Source organism: Mesoplodon bidens, assembly GCF_964165515.1.
Source record: "Mesoplodon bidens genome assembly, chromosome: 7".
NCBI lineage: Eukaryota > Metazoa > Chordata > Mammalia > Artiodactyla > Ziphiidae > Mesoplodon > Mesoplodon bidens.
The window spans coordinates 21,000,704-21,019,249 of record NC_138164.1 but is presented as its reverse complement, the minus strand read 5'-3'; positions in this window follow the sequence as shown (position 1 = coordinate 21,019,249).

Below are 18,546 nucleotides of genomic sequence, written 5' to 3'. Positions count from 1 at the left end.
AGTAATATTAAGGAACCGGGCAGCTATCTATGAATCCAGAGAGAGAAGCAAGAGTAACAGATCAAGACTTCAAGGAGCAAAACAGATCCCAACCACTGAAACATTTTCATTTATTCAAAGAGGAAGAAATAGGATTTGATAAATACCTCCAAATACTGCTAGAGTAATAATAAAGCTTCAAAGTGAGACTAATCTAAACTCATTTAGTTATCACCTAATCATGCACATTTGTTTTGTTTTTTAACCCCTTGACTGTTTCATTTGCCTAGAGAGTTTAGGATCATGCCTGTAGGGTGATTTTTCACTACTGGTGCTCACTGATTTCAGGTTATGCAATAAGCCAAAGGTGAGGCTTTGTGTGTGCACCGTATGGAATAAAACACTTTTCCCAGACATCATTGCATAAAAGAAGTTACATTGACTGTGCTAATCCTTGTGTGGCACTGCCTGCCATCTTGTTTCTTAAAATCCCGGAGCAAAGCTGTAACTGGTACCACAGCACCTCCAGCTGAAATTCTTTTCCTGAAAACCATGGCCTAATATCCTCCTATAGCCAAAATGGCTAATTCATCTCTGAACATATTAATAAAGACTTCTTTGGTTGCAAATGATAGAAATCTAATTTCTATCTATTAAATTTCAATTCAACTAGTTTGAGCTAGAGATTGGCGTTATTGTCTCAGAATCCAGGAAAGATTGAGACAAAATATGACTTTGCAATATCATATATACCGCTGGCTTCAGGAACTACTGTAACTAGCAACCCAAATAGGATCCCATCTACCTCTTCTCTCTACCCCTTATCTGTTTCTTTCTACAGGTAAGTTTTATTCTCTTTCGTTGACATTCCCATCATGGGAAACATGGGTACCAAAATCTCCCAGGTATTACTTTTTACAATTTCTAGCACAAAATAAGGACTGAAATTCTCAGTTCTACTCAAAATCTGGGGGGAAAAAAATGGTACTGCCTCACTTTGGGTCAAATGCCCACTCACAGGGATAAGGTCATGTGAGAGTAGGCAGCTCTTACAAGAGCCATATGGATTAGGGGTACAGAGCACAAAATATCATGGTTGTTCACAGAGCATCACTGGTGAATATATTTGAATAAAATAAGGTTAATCTGGCCTTGCATGAGTCTTATGGTCTCCACTTCTGGAATATCACAAAATATTTTTAGTTCAATCAAGAGAAACCCATAGGGGTAAGACGGGAATAAAGACAAAAACCTACTAGATAATGGACTTGAGGATATGGGGAGGGGGAAGGGTAAGCTGTGACAAAGTGAGAGAGTGGCATGGACATATATACACTACCAAACATAAAATAGATAGCTAGTGGGAAGCAGCCACATAGCACAGGGGGATCAGCTCGGTGGTTTGTGACCACCTAGAGGGGTGGGATAGGGAGGGTGGGAGGGAGGGAGACGCAAGAGGGAAGAGATATAGGAACATATGTATATGTTATAAAGCAGAAACTAACACACCATCGTAAAGCAATTATACTCCAATAGAGACGTTAAAAAAATAAAAAAGAGAAACCTAAAAAAATCTAGAAAAGCTATAGAGAAAGGTAACAAATTACTTTAAGGCAAAAAGCATTGCTACAGTTAGAGGGGCATTTCATAATAGCAAAATGTTTTCTTCATCGGGAAGATAGATAGAAACACTCTAAATTTATATATATACACACTAATTTGACATCGAAGTACGTAAAGCAAAATTGACATGCGGAAAAATAGACAAGTCCACATATTTTAAAGACATTTCCTAAAATATGTCAATTTGGTCCAAACCACCACTGCCAGAAACAAATGTTTCACATGAAATTTCTTAAGAACTTAGGCTTCTGCATGTCAACACCCAGTTAGTAGATAGTTCCAGGGAACTCCTGGCTCTGGCATTCAGGGACTAGGGATAGCTGTGCAACATGTCAAGAGCACTCAATTTCACATCAGGTTTAACCATCACTGATCCTACTACTGGATAGTGATTGGCTGGTTAAAAAGCAATGTGGCAAAGAAATCTTTGCCTTAGTTTTCTCAGAGGAAAAAGGAATCCAAGCAATTCTATGTCATGTCACAGAGCACATCATCTTGTGAAAAAGTTGGTCACATAAGCAAAAAAGTGGCCTTGCACAGGATTGAGCTTTCAAAACTTGAAAGAAAGAAAGCCATTTATATAAGGATCTAACTTTATTTTTAAACATGAATGCCAAAAAAGAGTTACAAAATTTGTGGAATATTACCTAAAAAGTTTTATTTAACAAATCAGCACTTTAACGCATATTACTATGATTGTATGTTTGTAAAACAGTATCTAAAACTGTAAATTGGTGGATCTTGCAAACATGAGGTCCAGTCTGAATGCCCCCGCTCTTCGCCTCCACATTCACACACACCCTAACCCAGAACCAAGCCTCACAGGAGGCCCCAGGACACGTGTACAGTTCACTTTGATTTCAGTTCAACAGATCTAAGGCATCAGTCTTGGGAATTAAGCTTACTGGGATCATATTTTGCTCAGATTAAGATTTGCACTGCTTTCTTAAATCTGATCCTTTGCCTAAGATCAGATCATTCCCACACAAGTGGAATGATTATTCAGGGGTAGCTTCCTAATCAGAGTACTTTCTTAAACATATAATTTTAACCTATAGTGAAACTTCCCTGAGACTATACTAACTTGGAATACTCATAATGGTAAAAGGGGATAGAATTGGCAATGGAGGCAGATAATTAGGATATGCCAGGGAACCAGCTTTGACGATCAAAATGCATTCTTATTCAAAATGTTTCATTGATGGAGAAATCAGCTTTGAGAAGGTCTGCCATTTGTCCACATTCCCACAGCTAGTAAGTAGTAGAGTGCACTTATCCTTCTGCCTGGTTCCAAAATCTGCACAATTTCTAATACACCTACACCAGTTTACAGTATTCAACTATGGTTACTAAATTCATTTATTTGTTTCAATCTTTCCTTTTTCTTCGTTTATAAGTTTGATTAGGTCCAATTTGTTTATTTCTATTTTCATTTCTATTGCCTTGGGAGACTGATCTAAGAAAAATTTGGTACAGTTTATATCAGAGAATGTGTTTTTTTAATTTAATTATATTTATTTTTTTATACAGCAGTTTCTTATTAGTCATCAATATTATACACATCAGTGTATACATGTCAAGCTCAATCGCCCAATTAATCAAACCACCGTCCCTACCCCCCCGCAGCTTTCCCCCTTTGGTGTCCATATGTTTGTTCTCTACATCTGTGTCTCAAATTCTGCCCTGCAAACTGGTTCATCTGTACCATTTTTCTAGGTTCCACATACATGTGTTAATATACGATATTTGCTTTTCTCTTTCTGACTTACTTCACTCTGTATTACAGTCTCTACATCTCCATAAATGATGCAATTTCATTCCTTTTTATGGCTGAGTAATATTCCATTGTATAAATGTACCACAAATTCTTTATCCATTCATCTGTTGATGGGCATTTAGTTTGCTTCCATGACCTGGCTATTGTAAGTAGTGCTGCAGTGAACGTTGGGGTGCATCTGTCTTTTTCAATTATGGTTTTCTCTGGGTATATGCCCAGTAGTGGGATTGCTGGATCATATGGTAATTCTATTTTTAGTTTTTTAAGGAACCTCCATACTGTTCTCTATAGTGGCTGTATCAATTTACATTCCCACCAACAGTACAAGAGGTTTCCCTTTTCTCCACACCCTCTCCAGCATTTGTTGTTTGTAGATTTTCTTATGATGCCCATTCTAACTGGTGTGAGGAGATACCTCATTGTAGTTTTGATTTGCATTTCTCTAATAATCAGTGATGTTGAGCAGCTTTTCATGTGCTTCTTGGACATCTGTATGTCTTCTTTGGAGAAATGTTTATTTAGGTCCTGGGTCCATTTTTGGTTTGGGTTCTTTATGTTTTTTGTTTGTTTGTCTGTTTGTTTTTGGCAGTACACGGGCCTCTCACGGTTGTGGCCTCTCCCGTTGCGGAGCACAGGCCCCAGACGCGCAGACTCAGTGGCCATGGCTGATGGGCCCAGCCGCTCCGCGGCACGTGGGATCTTCCCAGACCAGGGCACGAACCCGCGTCCCCTGCATCAGCAGGTGGACTCCCAACCACTGCGCCACCAGGGAAGCCCTGTTTGTGTTTTTGATATTGAGCTGCATGAGTTGCTTGTATGTTTTGGAGATTAATCCTTTGTCAGTTGCTTCATTTGCAAATAATTTCTCCCATTCTGAGGGTTGTCTTTTTGTATTGTTTATGGTTTCCTTTGCTGCGCAAAAGGTTTTAAGTTTCATTAGGTCCCATTTGTTTATTTTTGTTTTTATTTCCATTACTCTAGGAGATGGATCAAAAAAGATCTTGCTGTGATTTATGTAAAAGAGTGTTCGTCCTATGTTTTCCTCTAAGAGGTTTGTGGTGTCTGGTCTTACACTTAGGTCTCGAATCCATTTTGAGTTTATTTTTGTGTATGGTGATAGGGAGTGTTCTAATTTCATTCTTTTACATGTAGCTGTCCAGTTTTCCCAGCACCACTTATTGAAGACACTGTCTTTTCTCCATTGTACATCCTTGCCTCCTCTGTCATAGATTAGTTGACCATAGGTGTGTGGGTTTATCTCTGGGCTTTCTATCTTGTTCCATTGATCTATGTTTCTGTTTTTGTGCAAGTACCATATCGTCTTTATTACTGTAGCTTTGTAGGATAGTCTGAAGTCAGGAGTCTGATTCCTCCAGCTCTGTTTATTCTCCTCCAGACTGCTTTGGTTATTCGGGGTCTTTTGTGTCTCCATACAAATTTTAAGATTTTTTTGTTCTACTGCCATTAAAAATGCCTTTGGTAATTTGATAGGGATTGCATTGAATCTGTAGATTGCTTTGGGTAGTATAGTCATTTTCACAATATTGATTCTTCCAATCCAAGAACATGGTATATCTCTCCATCTGTTGGTATCATCTTTAATTTCTTTCATCAGTGTCTTATAGCTTTTGGCATACAGGTCTTTGGTCTCCCTAGGTAGGTTTATTCCTAGGTATTATATTCTTTTTGTTGCAGTGGTAAATGGGAGTGTTTCCTTAATTTCTCTTTCAGATTTTTCATCATTAGTATATAGGAATGCAAGAGATTTCTGTAAATTAATTTTGTATCCTGCTACTTTACAAAATTCATTGATTAGTAGTTTTCTGGTGGCATTTTTAGGATTCTCTATGTATAGTATCCTGTCATCTGCAAACAGTGACAGTTTTACTTCTTCTTTTCCAATTTGTATCCCTTTTATTTATTTTTCTTCTGTGATTGCCATGGCTAGGCCTTCCAAAACTATGTTGAATAATAGTGGTGAGAGTGGACATCCTTGTCTTGTTCCTGATCTTAGAGGAAATGCTTTCAGTTTTTCACCATTGAGAATGATGTTTACTGTGGGTTTGTTGTATAAGGCCTTTATTTTGTTGAGGTAAGTTCCCTCTTTTCCCACTTTATAGAGAGATTTTTTCATAAATATGTGTTGAACTTTGTCAAAAGCTTTCCCTGCCTGTATTGAGATGATCATATGGTTTTTATTCTTCAATTTGTTAATATGATGTATCACACTGATTGATTTGCATATATTGAAGAATCCTTGCATCCCTGAGCTAACTCCCACTTGATCATGGTGTATGATCCTTTTAATGTGTTGTTGAATTCTGTTTGCTAGTATTTTGTTGTGAATTTTTGCATCTATATTCATCAGTGATATTGGTCTATAATTTTCTTCTTTTGTAGTGTCTGTGTCTAATTTTGGTATCAAGGTGATGGTGGCCTCATAGAATGAGTGTGAGAGTCTTCCTTCCTCTGCAGTTTTTTGGAAGGTTTTGAGAAGGATGGGTGTTAGCTCTTCTCTAAATGTTTGATAGAATTCACCTGTGAAGCCTTCTGGTCCTGGGCTTTTGTTTGCTGGAAGATTTTTGTTCACTGTTTCAATTTCATTACTTGTGATTGGTCCGTTCATATTTTCTGTTTCTTCCAGGTTGAGTCTTGGAAGCTTATACCTTTCTAAGAATTTGTCCATTTCTTCCAGGTTGTCCAATTTATTGGCATAAAGTTGTTTGTAGTAGTCTCTTATGATGCTTTTTATTTCTGTGGTGTGTGTTGTAACTTCTCCTTTTTCATTTCTAATTTTATTGATTTGAGTCCTCTCCCTCTTTTTCTTGATGAGTCTGGCTAATGGTTTATCAATTTTGTTTATCTTCTCAAAGAACCAGCTTTTAGTTTCATTGGTCTTTGCTACTCTTTTCTTTCTTTCTATTTCATTTATTTCTGCTCTGATCTTGATGATTTTCTTCCCTCTGCTAACGTTGAGTTTTGTTTGTTCTTCTTTCTCTAGTTCCTTTAGGTGTAAGGTTAGATTGTTTATTTGAGATGTTTCTTGTTTCCCGAGGTAGGCTTGTATAGCTATAAACTTCCCTCTTACAGCTGCTTGTGCTGCATCCCATAGGTTTCGGATCGTTGTGTTTTCATTGTCATTTGTCTCTCAGTATTTTTTTATTTCCTCTTTGATTTCTTCAGTGATCTCTTGGTTATTTAGTAATGTATTGTTTAGACTCCATGTGTTTGTGATTTTTACATTTTTTTTCCCTGTAATTCATTTCTAATCTCATAGCGTTGTGGTCAGAAAAGATGCTTGATATGATTTCAATTTTCTTAAATTTACTGAGGCTTGGTTTGTGACCCATGATGTGATCTATCCTGGAGAATGTTCCATGCGCACTTGAGAAGAAAGTTTAATCTGCTGTTATGGATGAAATGTCCTATAAATATCAATTAAATCTATCTGGTCTATTGTGTCATTTAAGGCCTCTGTTTCCTTATTTTTTCACTTTGGATGATCTGTCCATTGGTGTAAGTGAGGTGTTAAAGTCCCCCACTATTATTGTGTTACTGTCGATTTCCTCTTTTATAGCTGTTAGCAGTTGCCTTATGTACTGAGGTGCTCCTATGTTGGGTGCATATATATTCATAATTGTTATATCTTCTTCTTTGATTGATCCCTTGATCATTATGTAGTGTCCTTCCTTGTCTCTTGTAACATTCTTTACTTTAAAATCTATTTTATCTGATATGAGTATTGCTACTCCAGCTTTCTTTTGATTTCCATTTGCATGGAATATCTTTTTCTATCCCATCACCTTCAGTCAGTTTGTGTCCCTAGGTCTGAAGTGGGTCTCTTGTAGATAGCATATATATGGGTCTTGTTTATGTATCCATTCAGCAAGGCTGTGTCTTTTGATTGGAGCATTTAATCCATTCACGTTTAAGGTAATTATCAATATGTATGTTCCTATGACCATTTTCTTAATTGTTTTGGTTTTGCTTTTGTAGGTCCTTTTTTTCTCTTGTGTTTCCCACTTACAGAAGTTCCTTTAGCATTTGTTGTAGAGCTGGTTTTGTGGTGCTGAATTCTCTTAGCTTTTGCTTGTCTGTAAAGCTTTTGATTTCTCCATCGAATCTGAATGAGATTCTTGCTGGGTAGAGTAATCTTGGTTGTAGGTTCTTCCCTTTCATCACTTTAAGTATATCATGCCACTCCCTTCTGGCTTGTAGAGCTTCTGCTGAGAAATCAGCTGTTAACCTTATGGGAGTTCCCTTGTATGTTATTTTTCATTTTTTCCTTGCTGCTTTCAATAATTTTTCTTTGTCTTTAATTTTTGCCCATTTGGTTACTATATGTCTCGGCATGTTTCTCCTTTGGTTTATTGTGTATGGGACTCACTGTGCTTCCTGGATTTGGGTGGCTATTTCCTTTCCCATGTTAGGGAAGTTTTCAACTATAATCTCTTCAAATATTTTCTCTGACTCTTTCTGTCTCTATTCTCCTCTGGGATCCCTATAGTGTGAATGTTGTTGAATTTAATGTTGCCCCAGAGGTCTCTTAGGCTGTCATATCTTTTCATTCTTTTTTCTTTATTCTGTTCCACAGCAGTGAATTCCACCATTCTGTCTTCCAGGTCACTTATCCATTCTTCTGCCTCAGTTATTCTGTTCTTATTTCCTTCTAGTGTGGTTTTCATTTCAGTTATTGTATTGTTCATCTCTGTTTGTTTGTTCTTAATTCTTCTAGGTCTTTTTGAAACATTTCTTACATCTTCTCAATCTTTGCCTCTATTCTTTTTCCTAGGTCCTGGATCATCTTCACTATCATTATTCTGAATTCTTTTTCTGGAAGGTTGCCTATCTCCACTTCATTTAGTTGTTTTTCTGGGGTTTTATCTTGTTCCTTCATCTGGTACATAGCCCTTTGCCTTTTCATCTTGTCTATCTTTCTGTGAATGTGTTTTTTTTCCCACAGGCTGCAGGATTGTAGCTCTTCTTGTTTCTGTTCTTCGCCCTCTGGTGCTATTAGTTTCACTCTTTTATTCCTGTAATCTTTCATTTAATAAATCTTTATGGGTACCTACCTAAACATAAAGGCATTATACAATGTAAAAAAATTAATATATTTAGGCAAACGAGAAATGAGGATGGGTTGACTCAGATGGGCACTACACACTGTGAGAAAATAACTATTTTAAGCAAGAGAATCTAAACAAATATGAGTGTTTGAGCCAAGAGTAAAGAGGTCAAGGTTAGCCTGATTCGTATATATAATGTTCTTACACTCATATGACTCTGTAAATGATTTCATCCCACTTTATTTAGTAGATAGATCTATGGATAGGTAGATATATGACAAATACATAGATAGATACATAGATGATAGATACATACATAGATGGATATATACATAGCTAGATGACACATAGATAATATATAAATATTAGATACATAGATGATAGAGAGATAGATAGATACATAGATGATAGGTACATACATAGATGGATATATACATAGCTAGATGACACATAGATAATATATAAATATTAGATACATAGATGATAGAGAGATAGATAGATACATAGATAGATATAAATAGATGATAAATGTTGATGGGGGAGGTAGGACAGAAAAAAAAAAGGCAACCATCTGTCCATAACTCAGAGGAAAAAGGAATATTACCTTGGGACAACATTCCTCCTGACATGCCCCAAATTTTGCTTTCGAAGTATTAACAGAACTCATTATTGCTTTGACTGGGGAGTTAATGATCTAAGCCCAGGTGGTTTTTTGTCAACACAAAGCCAGTCCTGTGTTACCCCTCTAGGAGCCTAGTTTATATTTCTACCTGTACGTTTTTCCTTGTCAAGTGCAATTCTAAGCAACAGTCAGGCTTCTGCCAAAGCTAGGATGTGACAACAGTGTAAATAGTTGGGGCTGCCAGAGCTGTGATTTGTTCTCTGCTTGTTTTTAATATTCTATGCTTAAAATTTTCCATGAATCCAGAACTGAACCATTGGTCTAAATACATGAAATTGAGAATTTTATAAGTAGGCAGATGGAATCCATCATCCCTTAACTCATATATTCCTTAAGCACATCGGGTGAGGGTGCATCTAGATAAACAGATGGCAGGACCATGCACACTCTGAAGGGCATTTCTGCTTCAGAGGATAGAAACCTTAACCCAAATACATCAGTTATTCTCTTCATCCTCTAACACCTAAAAAGTATACACATTCAAGAAATAGATCTCTTATATCCCTAGGCTTCTTGATCCTGATTATTTTTTAAATTAAAAAGAACTTAATTTCTATTTTTTATTAATTCCCTATAAATCCATCCAATCAACACTTATTAAGCACCAACTATATTCAAATTACTAGTGAAGATCTGGGGAAACAAAAATCAGTGAAACCTGGCCCTGACCTGGCGAAGCTCTGCTCATTAGCCAACTCCCAGGTGAGACTGAGCAGAAAGACACATCTGAGCACCAAGGATTTATAACCCTCTACCCTTCTAAGCAGACTTGTTTATTTAATTTTCCTGTATAGCTGCCTATTCTACATCTCTGGTTCTGTCCAGGCTCAGGTTTCCAGAATTCACATGAATTTTCATAGTTTTAAATTTTTGTAACTCCCCAAATGTATTGTCTTCTATAAAATGAAAACATAGGAGCACTCAGAAAAACAACAGGCCATCTTTGAAACATGTAAGAAAATGGAATAGCAGTAAGGGAAAATGGCTTTTTTAATGCCAATTTTATTATCTCGCTCTATCTTAGATACATGGAAGTGGGAACTACAGAGTAAATTTGGTTTCTAGAAACAGATGCTCCTCTCACTTGGGTACTAAAGTTTGACAACTGATTTCTAATGTACCAAACAATGACATCTAATTTCTTTATGACACCAACAGTTCTGGATAATTATGTGCCAGGAACTGTGCCAGATGTCAGTGATACACAGGTAAATATGATGTGTGACACAGTTCCTATCCTCAAAGAAATTTATTTATCACTTCCTCCTAAGTGAATCCTTTGGTCCCCATGATTTCCTAAGAGTTGGTACTGGCTACTATAAAAAATGTATCCCACCAGATGACATTGCTGTAATGGTAATGCATCTCTACCTTAAGCCCCAAACCAAGATCATGGAATATCACAGAACCCTGGGAATAATTACAAGCAGGCAGGTAAGGGCATCACACAGCACTCTTTGAGTGCATAGGAAGTGTGCAGCCTGCTTCTTAATTTGGAAACCAAATAGAGATTGCAGACACTTAACTCAAAGAGAGAAACACTTATGAGTGGTTATAAAGGAAAGTGATTAACAGAATGTGACTTTAAGGTTTGGGAAAAGGTCTGGAGGGTGATGGGTCACACTGTCCTCTCAAGATGTCAGGGCACCCCGACCTGACTAGTCTAACAATCTCCCCTATAAAGCCTAGAGAACAGAGTGGTATCACTCAAGTCCATCAGCACTGTGTACTTAATACTTAAGAAGCTTTCTGTCATCTTCAAATAACCCTTGTCAGAGAAACTAGTGGCTGAGAAGTATTGGAAAAGAGCATTGGTAGCACACTGTCTACACTGAATGCCTGGATCAGTTACTTAACCGCTTAGGTTCCATCTTTCCTATCTTATTAAATGGAGATAATTTATTTATTGTTATTGAATGACATACTGAGTGTTGAGCACCCAGATGTTGTATGTAGAGCACATTGCCTGGGTCAATAAATGTTGATTTCCTAAAAAAAATTATTTTAGAAGATTCCCATAGCACATGCCTGAAGGCATATTTGTAAAGTTACTGGTTATACTTATAGCAACCAGGATATTCTGGCCAACACTAAGAACAAATTTATAAAGCCTCGATAGAAAATATTGGCATATAAGCTTACTGTTTGGGTGATTGGCAAAGGTCCAGCAGAAAGGACACAGCATCATATGGAAATCAATGCTTCCTAGGAGAGGACTCCATAAATTCCTTGGAAACGGGAAACTATACAGAACAAGCTTCAATTGGTATTCAATACCTTCACTAAAGTATTCAATTTATTCATCAAATACAAACTGAGTGCCTACATTGTGCCTACACCAAGTGGCATTCTGTTAAGAAACAGAGAAAGAGAAGAAGTTACAGTCAACAGAAGATGCAAGAGAGCCCACAGTAGAGGTCAGTCAAAAGTAGCCACAAGACCATAGATGGAACACACGATATACTAACAAGAGGAGTATGTCTCCTCTCCCTCCTGAGACCCCACCAAAATGACTGTCATAACCTCCCAGGGGAGAAATGAGAGTTAGCACTTGGGAACTGAGTGATGGGAAGGGGAGCTGACCGCATGACTACCAGCAGGTTAGGGTGATGTAGCCTTGCACTTCTGAAAGCTCACCAGCTCTAATTCCAGGCCATATGGGTGGTACAGTATGCTACAGAATGCTGGAGGAGAGAGAGTTTACTCTCAGCTGAATGTATGTCACCTCATTGTAACAATTCAACAGATACTTGTTGTTGCCATGGGCTTAATCTCAAAAAGGAGTTTGGAATGTAATTTAAGTTTAAAAATATATGATGGATAATATTATACCAAGCACCGGGTTCTGAATGTAATGCAGTTCTAACCACTGAGCAACAATAAAGGAACTGCCTCAAGTAATTAAAAGCTAACAAATGGGAGGAGCTTCAAGATGGTGGAAGAGTAAGATGCAGAGATCACCATCTTCCCCACAGAAACATCAGAAATACATCTAAACGTGGAACAATTCCTACAGAACACCTACTGAATGCTGGCAGAAGACCTCAGATCTCCCAAAAGGCAAGAAGCTCCCCCACGTACCCGGGTAGGGCAAAAGAAAAAAGAAAAAACAGAGACAAAACAATAGGAACGGGACCTGCACCAGTGGGAGGGAGCTGTGAAGGAAGAAAAGTTTCCACACACTAGGAAGCCCCTTCACGGGCAGAGACTGAGGGTGGCGGAGAGGGGGAGCTTCGGAGCCACGGAGGACAGCGCAGCCACAGGGGTGTGGAGGGCAAAGCGGAGAGATGCCCGCACAGAGGATCGGTGCCGACCAGCACTCACCAGCCCGAGAGGCTTGTCTGCTCACCCGCCGGGGTGGGCGGGGCTGGGAGCTGAGGCTCGGGCTTCGGTCGGAGCGCAGGGAGAGGACTGGTGTTGGCAGCGTGACCACAGCCTGAAGGGGTTAGTGCACCACGGCTAGCCGGGAGGGAGTCCAGGAAAAAGTCTGGACTTGTTGTAGAGGCAAGAGACTTTTTCTTGCCTCTTTGTTTTCTGGTGCACGAGGAGAGGGGATTAAGATCGCTGCTTAAAGGAGCTCCAGAGATGGGCGTGAGCCGCGGCTATCAGCGCGGACCCCAGAGGCGGGCATGAGACGCTAAGGCTGCTGCTGCCGCCACCAAGAAGCCTGTGCATGAGCACAGGTCACTATCCACACCTCCCTTCCGGGGAGCCTGTGCAGCCTGCCACTTCCAGGGTCCTGTGATCCGGGAACAAATTCCCAGGGAAAACACATGGTGCGCCTCAGGCTGGTGCAACATCACACCAGCCTCTGCTACTGCAGGTTCGCCCTGCATCTGTACCCCTCCATCCCTCCAGCCTGAGTGAGCCAGAACCCCCTAATCAGCTGTTCTTTTAACCCCATCCTGTCTGAGCGAAGAACACACGCCCTCAGGCGACCTACATGCAGAGACGGGTCCAAATCCAAAGCTGAACCCCAGGATCTGTGTGAACAAAGAAGAGAAAGGGAAATCTCTCCCAGCAGCCTCAGAAGCAGTGGATTAAAGCTCCACAATCAACTTGATGTACCCTGCATCTGTGGAATACCTGAATCGACAATGAATCATCCCAAATTGAGGAGGTGGACTTTGGGAGCAACTATATATATATATTTTTTCCCTTTTTCTCTTTTTGTGAGTGTTTATGTGTATGCTTCTCTGTGTGATTTTGTCTGTATAGCTTTGCTTTTACCATTTGTCCTAGGGTTCTGTCCATTGCTTTTTTTTATTATTATTATTACTTAAAAATTTTTTTCTTAATAATTATTTTTTATTTTAATAACTTTATTTTATTTTACTTTACTTTTATTTTATTGTATCTTCTTCTTTCTTTCTTTTTTTTCTCCCTTCTATTCTGAGCCATGTGGAGGACAGGCTCTTGGTGCTCCAGCCAGGCATCAGGGCTGTGCCACTGAAGTAGGAGAGCAAAGTTCAGGACACTGGTCCACAAGAGACGTCCCTGTGCCACATAATATCAAATGGCAAAAATCTCCCAGAGATCTCCATTTCAACACCAAGACGCAGCTCCACTCAATGACCAGCAAGCTATAGTGCAGGACACACTTTGCCAAACAACAAGCAAGACAGGAACACAGCCCCATCCATTAGCAGGGAAGCTGCCTAAAATAATAATAAAGCCCCAGACACCCCAAAACACACCACCAGACGTGGACCTGCCCACGTGGAGCCTGTGCTCGACAATGGGAGAGGCCACAACAGTGAGAGGCCCGCGTACCACAAAAAGAGAGAGAGAGAGAGAGAGAGAGAAGACAGAGAAACACAGAGCAGATGAAGGAGAAAGGCAAAAACCCATCAGACCTAACAAATGAAGAGGAAATAAGCAGTCTACCTGAAAAATAATTCAAAATAATGATAGTAAAGATAATCCAAAATCTTGGAAATAGAATGGAGGAAATACAAGAAACATTTCACAAGAACCTAGAAGAACTAAAGAGCAAACAAACAGTGATGAACAACACAATAAATGAAACTTAAAATTCTCTACAAGGAATCAATAGCAGAATAACTGAGGCAGAAGAACGGATAAGTGACCTGGAAGATAAAATAGTGGAAATAACTACTGCAGAACACAATAAAGAAAAAAGAATGAAAAGAATTGAGGCCAGCCTCAGACACCTCTGGGACAACATTAAACACACCAACATTTGAATTATAGTGGTCCCAGAAGAAGAAGAGAAAAAGAAAGGGACTGAGAAAATATTTGAAGAGATTATAGTTGAAAACTTCCCTAATATGGAAAGGAAATAGTTAATCAAGTCCCGGAAGCACAGAGAGCCCCATACAGGATAAACCCAAGGAGAAATACACCAACACACATATTAATCAAACTATCAAAAATTACATACAAAGAACAAATATTAAAAGCAGCAAAGGAAAAACAACAAACAACACAAAAAGGAATCCCCATAAGGTTAACAGCTGATCTTTCAGCAGAAATTCTGCAAGCCAGAAGGGAACAGCAGAACATATTTAAAGTGATGAAGGAAAAAAACCTACAACCAAGGTTACTCTAACCAGCAAGGATCTCATTCAGATTTGAAGGAGAAATTAAAAGCTTTGCAGACAAGCAAAAGCTAAGGGAATTCAGAACCACCAAACCAGCTTTACAACAAATGCTAAAGGAACTTCTGTAGGCAAGAAAAACAAGGAAAAGACTTACAGTAATAAACCCAAACCAATTAAGAAAATGGTAATGGGAACATAAATATCAATAATTACCTTAAATGTAAGTGGACTAAATACTCCAACCAAAAGACATAGGCTAGCTAAATGGATACAAAAACAAGACCCATATATATGCTGTCTACAACAGACCCACTTCAGACCTAGGGACACATACAGAATGAAAGTGAGGGGATGGAAAAAGATATTCCATGCAAATGGAAATCAAAATAAAGCTGGAGTAGCAATTCTCATATCAAACAAAATAGACTTAAAACAAGGACTATTACAAGAGACAAAGAAGGTCACTACATTATGATCAAGGGATCAATCCAAGAAGAAGATATAACAATTGTAAATTTTTATGCACCCAATATGGGAGCACCTCAATACATAAGGCAAATACTAACAGCTGTAAAAGGGGAAATTGACAGTAACACAATCATAGTAGGGGACTTTAACACCCCACTTTCACCAATGGACAGATCATCCAAATTGAAAATAAATAAGGAAACACAAACTTTAAACGATGCATTAAACAAAATGGACTTAATTGATATTTATAGGACATAACATACAAAAACAACAGAATACACATTCATCTCAAGTGCTCATGGAATATTCTCCAGGATAAATCATATCTTGCATCACAAATTAAGCCTTGGTAAATTTAAGAAAATTGAATATGTATCAAGTATATTTTCCAAACACAATGCTATGAGACTACGTATCAATCAATTACAGAAAAAAAATCTGGAAAAAATACAAATATATAGATGGTACACAACACTCTACTAAATAACCAAGAGAACACTGAAAAATTAAAGAGGAAATCAAAAAATACCTAGAAACAAATGACAATGAGAACACGACCACCCAACATCTATGGGATTCAGCAAAAGCAGTTCTAAGAGGGAAATTTATAGCAATAGAATCCTACCTTAAGAAACAAGAAACATCTCAAAAAAAAAAAACCTAACCTTACACTTAAAGCAATTAGAGAAATAACCACAAAAAAACCTCAAAATTAGCAGAAGGAAAGTACTCATAAATATCAGATAAGAAATAAATGAAAGAGAAGTGAAGGACACAGTAGCAAAGATCAATAAAACTAAAAGCTGGTTCTTTGAGAAGATGAACAAAATAGGTAAAATATTAGCCAGAATTATCAAGAAAAAAAGGGAGAAGACTCATGTCAATAGAATTAGAAATGAAAAAGGAGAAGTAACAACTGACACTGCAGAAATACAAAGGATCATGAGAGATTACTACAAGCAACTCTATGCCAATAAAATAGACAACCTGGAATAAATGGACAAATTCTTAGAAATTCACCACCTTCTGAGACTGAACCAGGAGAAAACAGAAAATATGAACAGACCAATCACAAGCACTGAAATTGAAACTGTGATTAAAAATCTTCCAGCAAACAAAAGCCTAGGACCAGATGGCTTCACAGACTAATTCTATAAAACATTTAGAGAAGAGCTAACACATATCCTTCTCAAACTCATCCAAAATATACCAGAGGGAGCAACACTCCCAAACTCATTCTAGGTGGCCACCATCACCCTGATACCAAAACCAGACAAAGATGTCACAAAGAAAGAAAACTACAGGTCAATATCACTGATGAACATAGATGCAAAAATCCTCAACAAAATACTAGCAAACAGAATCCAATAGCACATTAAAAGTATCATACACCATGATCAAGTGGGGTTTATCCCAGGAATGCAAGGATTCTTCAACATATGGAAATCAACCAACGTGATACACCATATTAACAAATTGAAAGAGAAAAACCATATGATCATCTCAATAGTTGCTGAGAAAGCTTTTGACAAAATTCAACACCCATTTATGATAAAAACCCTGCAGAAAGTAGGCATAGAGGGAACTTTCCTCAACATCATAAAGGCCATATATGACAAACCCACAGCCAACATCATCCTCAATGGTGAAAAACTGAAACCATTTCCACTAAGATCAGGAACAAGACAAGGCTGCCCACTCTCACCACTCTTATTCAACCTAGTTTTGGAAGTTTTAGCCATAGCAATCAGAGAAGAAAAAGAAATAAATGGAATCCAAATTGGAAAAGAAGAAGTAAAGCTGTCACTGTTTACAGATGACATGATACTATACATAGAAGAATGCTAAAGATGCTACCAGGAAACTACTAGAGCTAATCAATGACTTTGGTAAAGTAGCAGGATACAAAATTAATGCACAGAAATCTCTTGCATTCCTATACACTGACGATGAAAAATCTGAAAGTGAAATAAAGAAAACACTCCCATTTACGACTGCAACAAAAAGAATGAAATACCTAGGAATAAACCTATCTGAGGAGACAAAAGACCTGTATGCAGAAAATTATAAGACACGGATGAAAGAAATTAAAGATGATACAAATAGATGGAGAGATATACCATGTTCTTGGATTGGAAGAATCAACATTGTGAAAATGACTCTACTACCCCAAGCAATCTACAGATTCAATGCAATCCCTATCAAACTACCACTGGCATTTTTCACAGAACTAGAACAAAAAATTTCACAATTTGTATGGAAACACAAAAGACCCCGAATAGCCAAAGCAATCTTGAAATAGAAAAACGAAGCTGGAGGAATCAAGCTCCCTGACTTCAGACTATACTACAAAGCTAAAGTAATCAAGACAGTATGGTGCTGGCACAAAAACAGAAATATAGATCAATGGAACAGGACAGAAAGCCCAGAGATAAACCCATGCACATATGGTCACCCTATCTTTGATAAAGGAGGCAAGAATATGCAATGGAGAAAAGACAACCTCTTCAATAAGTGGTGCTGGGAAACCTGGACAGCTACATGTAAAAGAATGAAATTAGAACACTCCCTAACACCATACACAAAAATAAGCTCAAAATGGATTAAAGACCTAAATGTAAGTCCAGACATTATCAAACTCTTAGAGGAAAACATAGGCAGAACACTCTATGACATAAATCACAGCAAGATCCTTTTTGACCCACCTTCCAGAGAAATGGAAATAAAAACAAAAACAACAACAAAAATGGGGCCTAATGAAACTTAAAACCTTTTTCAAAGCAAAGGAGACCATAAACAAGACAAAATGACAACCCTCCAAATGGGAGAAAATATTTGCAAATGAAGCAACTGACAAAGGATTAATCTCCAAAATATACAAGCAGCTCATTCAGTTCAATATCAAAAAAACAAACAACCCAATCCAAAAATGGGCAGAAGATCTAAATAGACATTTCTCCAAAAAAGATATACAGATTACCAACAAACACATGAAAAGATGCTGAACATCACGAAACATTAGAGAAATGCAAATCAAAACTACAATGAGGTATCACTCACACCAGTCAGAATGACCAAAAAATCTACAAACTGTAAATGCTGGAGAGGGTGTGGGGAAAAAGGAACCCTCTTGCACGTTGGTGGGAATGTAAATTGATACAGCCACTATGGAGAACAGTATGGAGGTTCCTTAAAAAACTAAATATAGAACTACTATATGACCCAGCAATCCCACTACTGGGCATATACTCTGAGAAAACCATAATGCAAAAAGAGTCATGTACCACAATGTTCATTGCAGCTCTATTTACAATAGCCAGGACATGGAAGCAACCTAAGTGTCCATCAACAGATGAATGGATAAAGAAGAGTGGCACATATATA